The sequence below is a fragment of the Chlorocebus sabaeus genome, chromosome 10 (genome assembly GCF_047675955.1).
Source record: "Chlorocebus sabaeus isolate Y175 chromosome 10, mChlSab1.0.hap1, whole genome shotgun sequence".
Taxonomy (NCBI): domain Eukaryota; kingdom Metazoa; phylum Chordata; class Mammalia; order Primates; family Cercopithecidae; genus Chlorocebus; species Chlorocebus sabaeus.
Window position 1 is genome coordinate 95,573,680 of NC_132913.1, and position 14,839 is coordinate 95,588,518.

Sequence of the window (14,839 nt, forward strand, 5' to 3'; positions counted from 1 at the left end):
CCAGACTGGGCGACAGGGTGAGACTCTCTCTCAAAAAAAAAGAAAAAAAAAAAAGAAAAGAAAAGAAAGAAAGAAAAAGAAAAAAAAGAAAAATTGTTCAAGTTCTTAGCAAAAATGGTAAAGTACAAATATTGGATTATAAAATAAACCTGTTGCTTATCCCTGGTCTCTCCCATTAAAAGATTCCCAAATAAAAAATATCTCTGGGGCCTAAGGTCAAATCCAAAATAACATGCTTTGTCAGAAAAATTTAAGGGCAGGCCTAGTAATCGCAAGGATGTGCCTCATAGACCATCTCAGTAAACAATAGAACTTTGAAGACTCCTAAAGGTGTTGTCTTACAGGAAGGAACCTCAAAGGAGATCCAAGTATTTCTAACATGTAAAATGGGCACATGTGCATCTTCTTCACAGGAGTGCTGTGACTATTAAACAGAATAATACCCATTCTTCTAAATATCTGCTGATGTCTACTCTATGCCAGGCATTGTTCTAGTGTTTGAGAATTTCTAAGAGTTATTAATCTTCAGGATTCTGGAACAAAAAATTAGAATTCTTAAGAGTTCTTGGCAATCCTCAAAATCATAAGTTATTCTACATTTTTCCATAACGCCTTCTTGGTCTGTTTTTAAAAACAACAACTGACCACACTAGTAAATAGCGAACCATTTTTCTGTGATGGGATTATACAAAAAGTTTCTAAGGCTTTCTGCAAATAAAACCTCCCCCAGAACAAACAGGAAATCCCCCCAGACATAATAAATGAACGGGTTATATGGTTTATTATTATTATGGACATATATATTGAGACAAGATTACACTACATTTCAATGACGCATAAAAATAATTTCTACCTGAGTTAGAAAAGAGAATATATTAAAGGAAGGGAACATTAACACAAAATAATGCCAAATAAAATGATCCAAATTGTTTCAATTCAAACAATTGAAAGATAATACTGCAAACATTTAAATTTTAAAAGTTATTCTTTTCTGGAGACGGAATCTTGCTCTGTTGCCCAGGCTGGAGTGCAGTGGCGCGATCTCGGCTCACTGCAACCTCCACCTCCCAGGTTCAAGCAATTCTCCTACCTCGGCCTCCCGAATAGCTGAGATTATAGGCTCACGCCACTGCGCCCGGCTAATTTTTGTATTTTTAGTACAGATGGGGTTTCACCATGTTGGCCAGGCTGGTCTCAAACTCCTGACCTCGTGATCTGCCTGCCTCGGCCTCTCAAAGTGCTGGGATTACAGGCGTGGGCCATCGCACCCGGCCAAAAGTTATTCTCAAAAATGACACTGAAAAACACATAAAGCATGAATTGCCCTGAATGTTTTGGTCCTTGTTTCCTGACAAATATTCCGGCTGCAGAATGTTTCTTTCATTCTATGTTAATGTTAGTTTATTATTACTAAGAATGTGTCTACAAACATCTTTGAATTGGGCATTAGGGTACGTGTTGGTTATTATAAACTCACTCACTTTTCTTAATGATGAAAATATTGTCTTCTTTCACTGGTTTTGATTTTTTCCTTGAAGTGTATATTATCTTCGCTAATTCAGATTTTAGATGTTTCTGACTTCGTGATGGAGTAGTTCCCAACAATGTTCTCTGTTCTTTGCATTGCTTCTGATAAAGCATATTTTCCTCCACAAAAGTCTTTCCTTAATGATTTTGCTAATTAAGCCATTTCATTTTTGTTTCCTGAAGCAAAAAGATTTGTCAACCTCATATAAACTACTAACTGCTGAAATATTTAATGAGAGATGAGATCTTTTTCCTGCATTAAGTAATTTGATTCTAATTTCTTTTAAAAGCATGCTACTCAAAGCACAATTCTGTTTTCGATTAGAAGATTTGCGTCATGATTACTTAATGCTTCAACTACTAATCAAACAAGTTTTAAGCAAGTTATTGTCTCTCTCACAGTTTTACCATATTCCATTTTCTCTCTCCTTTATTCCTCCCCTCCGCCCCCCACTTCCTCCCTTCCCCCCCTTTCTTGAGACGGAGTCTCATTCTTGTCACCCAGGCTGGAGTGCAATGCAGTGATCTCAGCTCACTGCAACCTCCGCCTCCCGGGCTCAAGCAATTCTCCTGCCTCAGCCTCCCGAGTAGCTGGGATTACAGGCATCCACCACCATGCCGGGCTAACTTTTGTATTTTTAGTAGAGACGGGGTTTCACCATGTTGGTCAGGCTGGTCTCAAACTCCAGACCTCAGGTAATCTGCCCGCCTCGGCCTCCCAAAGTGCTGGGATTACAGGCATGAGCCACTGTGCCTGGCCCCCTTTCTTCTTTTTTCTAAAACAAAGTCCCAGTCTGGAGTGCAGTGGCACGATCATAGCTCCCTGCAAGCTTGAACACCTGGGCTCAAGTGATCCTTCTGGCTCAGCCTCTTGAGTAGCTGGGACTACAGGTGTGCGCCACTACACTCAGCTGTTTTTTATTTTTCGTAGAGACAGGGGCTCACTATGCTGCCCAGGCTGGTCTCAAACTTCTGAGCTCAAGTTATCCTTCCATCTTGGCTTCCCAAAGTGCTGGGATTACAGGTGTGAGCTGCTGTGCCTGGCCTGTGTGTTTTTTTCTCATTCTTTATGCAAAAGAGAATTTCTTATTGGAGAAAACGTAAACAGTTTTACAACTTTTCTTTTTCTAAAAATTGCCAGAAAAACACGACCTTGTAGATTATACTGACTGGCTCCAGCCACATAATCTGAATCAGAGTAATTGCTTTCATCTGTCTCATAGATAAACTACACTGTGTTCACCACCTCAGCCAGTTGTTTCTGATGCTGTATCTTCCAGTTTTTGAGTAAAACACTTTTGTTACAGCAAGGAGAAGGAACACACTTGCTGAAAACTTTCCAAATTTTTTCATTACTGCTGCATCATCACTAGCGGTTGATATTGATGGAATTCCTGACCAGTAACATTTCCATGAAGATCATGACAATTTATTTCTTGCAGGAAGAATTAGAAAACTTTCCCCTGCATTTTAAACTGATTTTTCCTGGGATTCAGGAAAATATCAGTTCCCCAAGAAATTCTGGGAAGGCATGGAAACATCACACTGCAGCAGGTGCTGGGGACGCAGCAATGAACAAGACAGACCAGATCCCTCCTCTCAGATAAACACAGTGATCCGGGTATTTCCAATAGGGAAATGACACTGACGAAATAAGGTGATGTGTCTGGGGATGGCTGTGATATTTTTAGTTAGTATTGAGGTTTGGCGGCATGTAACAGTCAAGCTGCAAATAACAGTGTCTTAGATAGAAACTTGTTTGTTTTTCTCACATCAAAGTTATCTAGAGGCTGGTATTGCACACTCCACCCTCATCCCACAGTGCTATTAACCAGGCCCCAACCCGCTCTTTCCTCCTATCCTCACTGCCATCTCAGCATCCAAGGTGTTTTTAGGAGTTCCAGTGATCACACCTGCATTCCAGATAGCAGGACCGGGGAAAATAGGAAGAAGAGCTCTTTGCTTCCCTTTTTTACTTTCCACTTTTTTTTTCTTTCTTTCTTTTTTTTTTGAGATGAGTTCTTATTCTGTTGCCCAGGCTTGAGAGCAACTCACTGTATCCTTGAACTCCTGGGCTCAAGCCATCCTCCAACCTCGGCCTCCCGAGTAGCTGGGACTACACATGAACCACTACACTTCGCTAATTTAAAAAACAAAACAAAACAAAAGAAAACAAAATTAAAAAACAGGCTTGGCATGGTGGCTCACGCTTGTAATCCCAGCACTTTGGGAGACTGAGGCGGGCGGATCATGAGGTTAGGAGATCGAGACATCCTGGCTAACACGGTGAAAACCCGTCTCTACTAAAAATACAAAAGAAAATTAGCCAGGCATGGTGGCGGGCACCTGTAGTCCCAGCTCCTCAGGAGGCTGAGGCAGGAGAACAGCGTGAACCCAGGAGGCGGGGCTTGCAATGAGCCGAGATCGCTCCACTGCACTCCAGCCTGGGCGACAGAGCAAGACTCTGTCTCAAAAAAAAAAAAAAAAAAAAAAGATTTATAATTTGTAAAGATGGGGTCTTACTATGTTGCCCAGGCTGGTCTCAAACTCCTGGCCTCAAGTGATCCTCCAGCCTCAGCCTCCCAAAGTGCTGGGATTCTAGGCATAAAGCATCTCCTCTGGCCTGTCTGCTTCCCTTTAAGGAAACTTCTAGGAAGTCCCACTGAACATATCCACTTAAATCCCATTAGCCAGAAACATGACCACATCCTGCTGCTAGTGAGGCTGAGAAATATAGACTAATATACAGGAAAGTTTCCAGCTAGGTTGGGCATGGGGACTTACACCTGTAATCCAAGCACTTTGGAAGGCCAAGGCAGATGGATCACCTGAGGCCAGGAGTTCGAGATCAAACTGGCCAACATGGTGAAGCCCCATTTCTACCAAAAATACAAAAATTAGCTGGGTATGGTGGTGCATGACTGTAATCCCAGCTACTTGGGCGGTTGAGGCAGGAAAACTGCTTGAACTCGGAAGGCAGAGGTTGCAGTGAGCTGAGATCATGCCACTGCACTCCAGCCTGGGCAACAGAGGGAGACTCTGTCTCTGTCAAACAAACAAAAAAACCCCAAAACATTTCCAGCCAAAGATCAGGGTTCTGTTTTGCATGTTGGGAAGGGCAGACAGGAATGAGTGGTCAAAGAGGTCTTTTCCTAGGAAGTAACAATTTGGAACTTGAATGACAAGAAGCCTCTGGTTAGATGATGGGAGCAGAATGTTTCAGGCAAGGGAAACAGCAAATGGAAAAATGACGATTTCGTGGAAACAAGAAAGCCTGAAACATAATGAGGAGGAAAGGAGATTAGTCTGGGAGATGGGTAATGGCTAGACCACACAGTCCTTTACCTGTCAGAGAATTGCTTTCATTTTTTAAAAAACTGAAAAATTTTAATCACACTGGGAATTTTTTTTTTTTTTTTTTTTTTTTTTTTTTTTTTTAAGCAGAGTCTTGCTCTGTCACCCAGGCTGGAGTGCGGTGGCACAATCTCAGCTTACTGCAACTTCTGCCTCTTGGGTTCAAGTGATTCTCATGCCTCAGCCTCCTGCATAGTTGGGATTACAGGTGTGTGCCACCATGCCTGGCTAATTTTTGTATTTTTAGTATAGACGAGGTTTCGTCATAATGGCCAGCCTGGTCTCAAACTCCTGACCTCAGGTGATCTACCCACCTTGGCCTCCCAAAGTGCTGGGATTACAGGTATGAGCCACTGCACCCAGCCTGCAGTGGGAATTAATTTTAAAGGAAGGACATGACATGCCTTTTATTCTTGCTAGTGCTGACATATACTAGATGTTAAAGAAATCTATCCTTAAGTACACTGGAAATATCTTGGTTTTTAATCCTGATTACATCCCTGATCATTTAATGGGATGTGGGAAATTATTGATTGTTTTGCCTTATGTCTATAGGCAACATATAAAATTATATTTGTTCATCAGCTGCCTGAATAAAACCAATAATCCACGAAGCAGATCCACAGTAGAATGCTTTCTGTAGGGGATGTGGGGTACAGCAGACATGAGCCTCTTGTGTATTTGCATGGCATGGAGGGGGGTACTAATAAATAAGAAAAAGTCACATGTGTATGTATCTGTGCTTGAGGCAGCTCTTTGAGGATGTGTGCAAATCAAGAAAAGGGCTTTTATTTTGATTCCTTTAATCGTGCCTTATTAACTTTTTCTCTTTTTTTTTTTAAATTAAGGTCACTAGGCATTTGGTAGGAATCTGCATCAAACTGTTGGACAATGCTAGACAGCAGCATTGACGTTTGTAAATTTACACTTGGATCCTTAGTTTCTGGTGAGTAATTTGTGCTCCTTCAACACTCAATGAGAGATGATGATACGCAAACCTTCAGCCTTCAGCCTTCCTGATGCGGTAGGAATTGCCAGAAATGCCTGTCTGTGGTCGCCCTCTACTGGACTAGTTAAGCCTAACGTTTAAAAGCCACCTGACCACGGTTCCTTTTCTAATATACTCTTCTGCCAGAGCCCACTCACCCTTTAGGTCTGAGAGAGGCCTCTCAGCATCCCCCCTTTCTCTCACCGTCTCTGATATGTGTGTTTGTATGACTATTTGATTGACATCTGTCTCCTCCCTCTCTACATAGGCTGTAGTCTGCATGAGGGCAGGGACTCTGCCTCCAAGTGCTTCACACCATTCTTCAATAAATATGGGTTAAATGGATGAATAAAGGAGGAATGAAGGACCCGAATGTCAAGAGCGAGCCTTTCACACTTCACTCTAGCTGACTGCAGTGCGTAGGAGAAAATGTAAATTCAAGGCATCTGTACTGGAAATTTTTTTCAAGCAACTTATGCTACTCTTAAAAACCCTGTTTATTAAAATATTACATATATACAGAAAAGTGCACAAATTGCAAGTGTCTAATTCAATGAATTTTCAAAAACTGGTCACACCCCTGTAACCAGTACACAGATTAAGAAATAGAATATCACCAGAAACCCAGAAACCCACCTGTGCCCTTGTGATTTTAATAAAGTTCTTTTGCATGTTTTTATATATTTATAGAAATGAAATCATACACTATGTACTCTTTTGCATCTGGCTTCTTTTCTTTTCTTTTTTTTTTTTTTTATTTGAGACAGAGTCTCATTCTTGTTGCTGGAGTGCAGTGGCATGATCTTGCTCACTGCACCTCCTGGGTTCAAGTGATTCTCATGCCTCAGCTTTTTGAGTAGCTGGGACCACAGGCGTGCATCACCACGCCTGGTTAATTTTTGCATTTTTCTGTAGAGATGGGATTTCACCATATTGCCCAGGCTGGTCTTGAACTCATGAGCTCAAGCAATCTGCCTGCCTTGGCCTCCCAAAGTGCTGGGATTACAGATGGGAGCCACCACACCCGGCCTTGGAAACACATTTCAATAGTTTGGTAAAGATGAGCAGAAAAGGGTCGGGGGCAGTGGTTCATGCCTATAATCCCAGCACTTTGGGAGGCTGTGGCGGGCAGATCACGAGGTCAAGAGTTCAAGACCAGCCTGGCCAACATGGTGAAACCCCGTGTCTACTAAGAATACAAACATTAGCCAGAAGTGGTGGTGCATGCCTGTAATCCCACCTACTCGGGAGGCTGAGGCAGGAGAATCACTTGAACCCGGGAGGCAGAGGTTGCAGTGAGCTGAGATCGCACCACTGCACTCAAGCCTGGACAACAGAGCAAGGCTCCATCTCGGGGAGCGGGGGGAAAGGTGAGCAGAAAAAGTTAATTGTGATTTTTGTTGGTAAAGCCTTAAGGTTTATACCAAAATCATAATCATAGAGCAGATGGCTGGGATAATACAAGAAAGTTCACTCAACTTTAACAGTGCCTTCCCAATATGGAAGGGAATACAGAAGCTTCTTTCTCTTGGGGAAGGTGATTGTGTTGAGGTGACAAGGGCACTAAACTTATGATCAGAAGAACTAGGACTGAGTTTTGTTGTTGTTGTTGTTGTTCAGGTTAGATGGGTAATGTGCCAATGCTGTAACAAGGTTCAGAGGGAGGCACATATCACACTTAGGCATAAACACCAAATCATCATACTCCCGAACTACAAAAGGACTGAGTTTTACTTGGCCAATTACCATTTCTGAGCTTTGGGTAGATCATTCACTCTCTGAGTTTCATCTGTTAAAATGGATATCCCAATATCTGTCCCATAGAATTGTGTAGGGGAGTAGAGTGCTACTCTTTCTGATTCTTAGCACAAAAGATAGATTAACAAACTTATTTAAATTTTACATGACATGGAAAGCTTCATAAGGAAATGAAGACCCAAAGAAACAGTTAAATGTGAGCATTGTTTATAGTAGGTTTAGTGAAGAGTGGACCACTGTGGAGAAATGTGATAGGGCAAAAATGGTGTGATCTAATGGTAAGGAACGGGGAAACACAGCAAGGCCTGTTTGTTCACTTCAAAAAAATGTTTTTTAAATAGAGAGAGGGTCTTGCTATGTTGTTCAGGCTGTCTCAAGCTCCTGGGCTCAGGCCATCCTTCTGCCTCAACCTCCCAAAGTGCTGGGATTACCGGCATGAGCCACTGCACCTGGCCTTCTGTTTTCTTTAAGACCAAGAAGTAAGACCTAGAGCGTTGAAAAAAAGGATAGTACTGATAGGGTAAGTGGTTACATAAAACTACATTGCATAAATTACATAAATATTTCCTGGACGCTCTGAGCCTGTCAACTGCTCAGCGTGATTCCTCACCCTGCCCCGTTCTGCACTGTGGCAACCTTTAGTTTGCAGGCTTCCTTGCTCCATGAGTTTTGTATATTCTGCTGGGGACAGGCATGAGTGAATGGGTATTTCTCCTGCCTCTCTGTGCTTCCTGTGATGTCTTCCACAGCAGCAGAGTCTCTTTCAAGGCTCTAACTCCCGCTGAAAGGCCCTCCCTCCATGGTCCAGACCCCCGCAAGGGAGCCTCTATAATGGTTCTATTTCCAGCCAGACAATCCTAGCTTTTAGGCTCTGAGAATAGCATCTCTTCCTACTGTCCCTCCATCCCATGGGTGTTAACTGATTCTTGCTGTCGCTAATCTCCGGGTTACGTCACCACCCTGTCTGGCATCTCAGCTCTTCTATCACTTTTGTAATCTATTTCCTGAATTAAATTCCCTTGGATTGAAAGAGTGGTTTCTGTTGTCCTGACTTGATGCGTTCTGATTTCATTCCTCTTCCACAAAAATGCTCAGTTCCTCACGTTTATGGGAATATTTTTCTCCTTCACATGTTTTCCTCTTCTTCTCTCTACTGTGGAGGAACCAGCATGGATTTGGAATTGGCTGGGTTCAGACTTGGGTTCTGTTATTTCAGAATCATATGACTTGGGGTAAATTGCTAGCTTATAATAAGTGCTGAATAACTGTTTGTTAATGAATGAATGATATTTAACCATTACAATGCCTAATGAAGATTTAAAAATTATTTTTATTTAAAAATTTAGTTTGAAAGGACACGGTCTTGCTGTGTTGCCTAGGCTGGAGTGTAGTGGCTACTCACAGGCACAATCATAGTGCACTACAGCCTTGAACTCCTGGGCTCAAGAGATCCTCCCACCTCTGCTTCCTGAGGAGCTGGGACTAGAGGTCCATGCTGCTGTGCCCAGCAAAAATTTCTGAGTGGTATAAATACAAAACATTAGTATTATACAGTTGTTCTAAAAGGACTCATTTTAAAATATTTTCTAAAATTATGTATATAAAGAATTTGGTGCAATCCCAGCACTTTGGGAGGCCAAGGCGGGCAGATCACGAGGTCAGGAAATCGAGACAATCCTGGCTAACACAGTGAAACCCTGTCTCTACTAAAAATACAAAAAATTAGCCGGGTGTGGTGGCGGGTGCCTGTAGTCCCAGCTACTTGGGAGGCTGAGGCGGGAGAATGGCGTGAACCCAGGAGGTGGAGCTTGCAGTGAGCCAAGATAGCGCCACTGCACTCCAGCCTGGGCGACAGAGCAAGACTCTGTCTCAAAAAAAAAAAAAAAAAAAAAAAAAAGAATTTGGTCTTCAGGAAAACCATATTCAGGAATATGTGGTATTTGTCGAGACATTAGTTTCATCACATAACAAGCCATGAGGGTTTTTCTCTTTTGCATTGTAATTATCTCATTTACTGTTATTGTTCTGCCTCCCTCCCTCTAGACTATAAATCTCACATAGTACTTGGCACATAGAAAGCTCTCAAGGAACACTTGTTGAGTGAATGAATATGCTATTTGATGTCTTATGTGCCTGTGTCCTTAAGCCTTAGCATGCATGGAGGACCTGAGCCATAGTAGATTTTGAATAAATGTGTGTTGTGTTACAAATCCAATATTTAAACGAGTCCAAAGAGTTTAGCACTAGTTTCAATGATGAAATCAGGCAACTTTTATTTTTAAACTGGATCTCAATCACTAATCATTTGCTAATCACTAGTTTCTAAACTAGGAAAGAGAGATGCTTTGGTCCAGAGGTTGTTTGAGTGAAGTAAGCCTTTAGGTACTTGTGCACTCAGTACTTCTAGACTTCCATCAAAAATGCTTGCTCACTACAACATTGCACTTCAGGGGTATTTGAGTCATCCTTGTGTGGCTGAGAAAAAAGTCCTAAAAAGTGGCAAGCTAGAATGGAGTAGGGATGTCACTCTTTCCAAGATCTAACAGAACAAAGAACAGCATGATTTTGGGGGACTCAGCTGCTCTGTTTGCCTGTGGTTTGAGTTTGGCCAAGGGTGAATACCATGAAGGGATCTGAGAGTGGGAGAAGACTGAGGCCAGGATATTTATTCACCTGTTTCCCTGTTGCTGTGTCTCCACAGGTTGGCTGCATCCTTCTGAAGGCCACTGCTCTTGTCAGAAGCCCTCTATAGATGGCTAAGCTCTCTGGGTTGTGACAATTGCTCTTTTTCCTTGAGCCTTAGGTTAGGGGGCTTCCCAACCCCCTAACCTAAGTAATAGCTTCCCCCACTGCTAGTTCCAGGGTGCTACACTTTCTCTTTCTGGTTTCCCTAATCTGGTTTCCACCATTATAAATAGACCCTTTATTAAAATATCCTCAATTTATCCATATTGAGTGTGCCATCTGTTTCTTTTTTGGATGCTGACTGCTTCAAAGTGATATGGGAAAGTATCCCAGACATGTTTGTCTCATTCATCACACCCAGAAAGATAATTTAGGATTTGATGATGAAAGATCATGGTAGAAAATATAGTATACAAAGTTTTTCCTTGGAAGACAATCACTGGACATTCTCAAGAACCGCAACAGAAGGCATAATAAAAATAGCTGCCAGATGGGGGACAGGACTGACTTGCAGCTCTCACTTAGGCAGAACAGCATGTGGAGACTCACATCGTGAACTTTTGCTCCAAGAACTACTGCAGGAACATACCAGGAAAACCAAAAGAATTCACAGACCCTTTGAAAGAAGCGGCTTGCCGCTGCAAACTCCAAGACACAGCTGAAAAACTCTGAGTGGCCAGAGTGTGAGGGGGGAAAGGCTCCTTCCAAACACACATCCTTACTGGGGAGCCTGAAAATCCATATTATGGGAGAAGGATTTAACCTTACCTAGAGCTGAGCAAAATATAAAAGTAGAAGCAGCAGCAGGAAGAACCCTGTAGGCACTCCCGGTCCCCAGGGAAGCCCAGAGACCCCCATTTCTGACTTTATCTCACAGGCGCCCTTGTGGGGAGGGGACTGCCAGTGGAATTAGGGAGAGCCCACAGGGAGAAGGAAACTTCCAGCTTAACTTTATAGTGATTTCGAGCATGAATTTTCCAGAGCAGAATCTGGGGTTGGGGGCAAATAGGAAGTGCAGATAGGAGCACAGAAGCCGCAGCGAGGAGGGGCGGGCCTGAAAGCCCTGCTTGCTTTATTAGGCGGGAGGCTTGTATGGTGGCGGTGGGGGGAGTTCCCAGCCCTGCTCACTGGCTGCCTAGATATAAACTTGGTGCTGTTGAGGAGCACTGGGAGAGCGAGACTGGCCTTTTAGGGTGCGTGGGAGCTGGGTGAGGCCTGTCACTGCCAGTTTTCCCCAACTTCCCTGGCGACCTGTATGACAGCCGAGGCAGCCATAATTCCACTAAGAACCTACTGCAATGGGCTGAGAACCACACCCCTTTCCCGACAGTGGCCGCAGCAAGCCACGCCCAAGGAGAGTCTGAGCTCAGACCCGCCTGACTCTATCCCCACCAGATAGATGATCTTTCTCTACCTGCCCTGGTAGCCAAAAACAAAAGAGGTACAACTCAGGGAAGTTGTACGGCCCCGCCCAACACCCGAGAAACTTGAATGTTCATCCCGGAGACCCGAGGGGAAGCTTGCGTCCCCCCATACTACCTCAGCTGAAACTGTCTTGAAAGCGCCACCTCCTGGCTGGAGGCCAAGCAACACAAACCATTACAGCAACTCATCAAAGAATAGCCCTGCCCCAAGAAAGGGGAAAACATTGGTTAACTCCACTGCCTGTAACATCCTGGCTAACCAGAGGTCCTAAGTCTGTCCACATGATAGCTTTACTGTCAGTACAACCAGCATTTGAGAAAACTGGCGTGCTAAACAAAACTACAACCAAGTACTCTTACAGAGTCCGCTTCACTCCTCCGCTACCTCCAGCGGAGCAGGTGCTGGTATCCACAGCTGAGAGACCTGAAGATGGAGCACATCACAGGACTCTTTGCAGACCCTCCTCAGTACCAGCCCAGAGCCACCGGGTGGCTAGACCCAGAAGAGAAATAACAATCACTGCAGTCTGGTTCTCAGGAAGTCCCATCCCAAGGGGAAAGGGGAGAGCACCACATCAAGGGAGCACCCTGTGGGACAAAAGAATCTGAACAGCAGCCCTTGAACCCCAGATCTTCCCTCTGACATAGTCTACCCAAATGAGAAGGAACTAGAAAAACAATTCTGGTAATATGATAAAACAAGGCACTTTAACACCTCCAAAAGATCATACTAGCTCACCAGCAATGGATCCTGTGAAAGGAAAATATCTTGGGCCCCAAAATCACTAAGAAAAACTAGCTGGAAATTGCTTAGGGCAAATCTGCCTTCCGTTCTATTCAAAGTTATCCCTCTGCTCATTAAGATAGATGCATATCTGATTGCCTCCTGTGGAAAGGCTAATCAGAAACTCAAAAGAATGCAACTGTTTGTGTTTCACCTATCTATGACCTGGAAAATCCCTCCCTGCTTTGAATCTTCCTGTCTTTGCTTCAAGTTGTCCCACCTTTCGAGATCGAACCAATGTACTTCTTACATATATTGATTGTTGTCTCATGTCTCCCTAAAACGTATAAAACCAAGCTGTGCCTCTACCACCTTGGGCATGTCATCAGAACTCCCCGAGGCAGTGTCACGGGTCTGTCCTCAACCTTGGCAAAATAAACTTTCTAAATTAACTGAGAACTGTCTCAGACTTTCTAGGTTCACAATCCAAACTAAGAAGAAATCTCTAAATGGCCAGAAAAAAAATTCAGAAGGTTGATTATTAAGCTACTCAAGGAGGCACCAGAGAAAGGTAAATACCAACTTAAAGACATTTTAAAAATGTTACAGGATATGGAAGGAAAAATCTCCAGAGAAATAGATAGAAGCCTCAAAATACACCAAAACAGGCCGAGCGCAGTGGCTCAAACCTATAATCCCAGCACTTTGGGAGACCGAGGTGGGCAGATCATGAGTTCAGGAGATCAAGACCATCCTGGCTAACATGGTGAAACCCCATCTCTACTAAAAACACAAAAAATTAGCCAGGTGTGGTGGCATGCACCTGTAGTCCCAGAGTATGGCTGAGTCATGAGAATCACTTGAACCTGGGAGGCAGAGGTTGCAGTGAGCCGAGAGTGCACCACTGCATTCCAGCCTGGGCGACACAGCGAGTCTCCATATCAAAAAAAAAAAAGAAAAAAGAAAAAAGAAATACACCGAAATAGAACCTTCTTAGAGCATAAATCTCATAGGACCTATAAAACAATAAAATAAAAAACATAAGGTATTCAGGCAACAACTAGCATGATGAATAGAATGATACCTCACATCTCAACACTAGTGCCAAATGTAAATGGCCTAAATACTCCACTTAAAAGCTACAGAATGGCAGAATGAATAAGAATTCACCAACCAAGCATCTGCTGGCTTCCAGAGACTCACCTAACACATAAGGACTCACATAAACTAAGGTAAAGGGGTGGAAAAAGATATTCCATGCAAATGAACACCAAAAGCGAGCAGGAGTAGCTATTCTTAGACAAAACAGACTTTAAAGCAATACAGTTAAAAAAGACAAAGAGGGACATTATATAATGATCAAAAGTCTAGTCCAACAGGAAAATATTACACTCATATATATTTGTGTGTGTGTGTGTGTGTATATATGCACCTAACACTGGAGCTCCCAAATTTATAAAATAATTACTACTAGACCTAAGAAATGAAATAGATGGCAATGTAATAATAGTTAGAGACTTCAATACTCCACTGACAGCACTAGACATGTCATCAAGTCAGAAAGTCAACAAGGAAAAAATGGACTTAAACTATACCCTAGGAGAAATGGACTTAATGGATATTTACAGAACGTTCTACCCAACAACTGCAGAATATATATTCTATTCATCAGCACATGGAACAATCTCCAAGATAGACCATATGATAGGCCACAAAACAAGTCTCAATAAATTTGAGAAAATTGAAATTATATCAAGTACTCTCTCAGACCACAGTGGAATAAAATTGGAAATTAACTCCAAAAGGAATCCTCAAAACCATGCAAATACATGGAAATTAAATAACCTACTCCTGAATGATCATTGGCTCAACAATGAAATCAAGATGGAAATTTAAAAATCCTTTGAACTGAATGATAATAGTGACACAACCTATGAAAGCCTCTGGGGTATAGCAAAAGTGGTGCTAAGAGGAAAATTCATAGAATTAAATGCCTAAATCAAAAAGCCTGAAAGAGCACAAGTAGACAATCTAAGGTCACACTTCAAAGAACTAGAGAAAGAAGAACAAACCAAACCCAAACTCAGCAGAAGAAAACAAATAGCAAAGATGAGGCCAGCCATGGTGGCTCACACCTGTAATCCCAGCACTCTGGGAGGCCAAGGTGGGTGGATCACTTGAGGTCAGTAGTTCAAGACCAGCCTGGCCAAAATGGTGAAACCCTGTCTCTATTAAAATTACAAAAAATATTATCTGGGTGTGGTGGTGCATACCTATAATCCCAGCTACTCTGGAAGCTGAGGCACGAGAATCAATTGAACCTGGGAGGTGGAGGTTGCAGTGAGCTGAGGTCGTGCCATTGCACTCCAGCCTGGATGA

General features: G+C 42.8%; 1 non-coding gene across 1 annotated transcript; it reads right to left on the minus strand.

Moving 5' to 3' along the window:
* Positions 1 to 7,488: 7,488 nt before the first annotated feature.
* On the minus strand, positions 7,489 to 7,593 carry LOC119625552 (small nucleolar RNA U13). The gene has a single exon (XR_005241743.1). It is a non-coding gene; the product is annotated as a small nucleolar RNA U13 (small nucleolar RNA).
* Between the last annotated feature and the right edge of the window lie 7,246 nt (positions 7,594 to 14,839).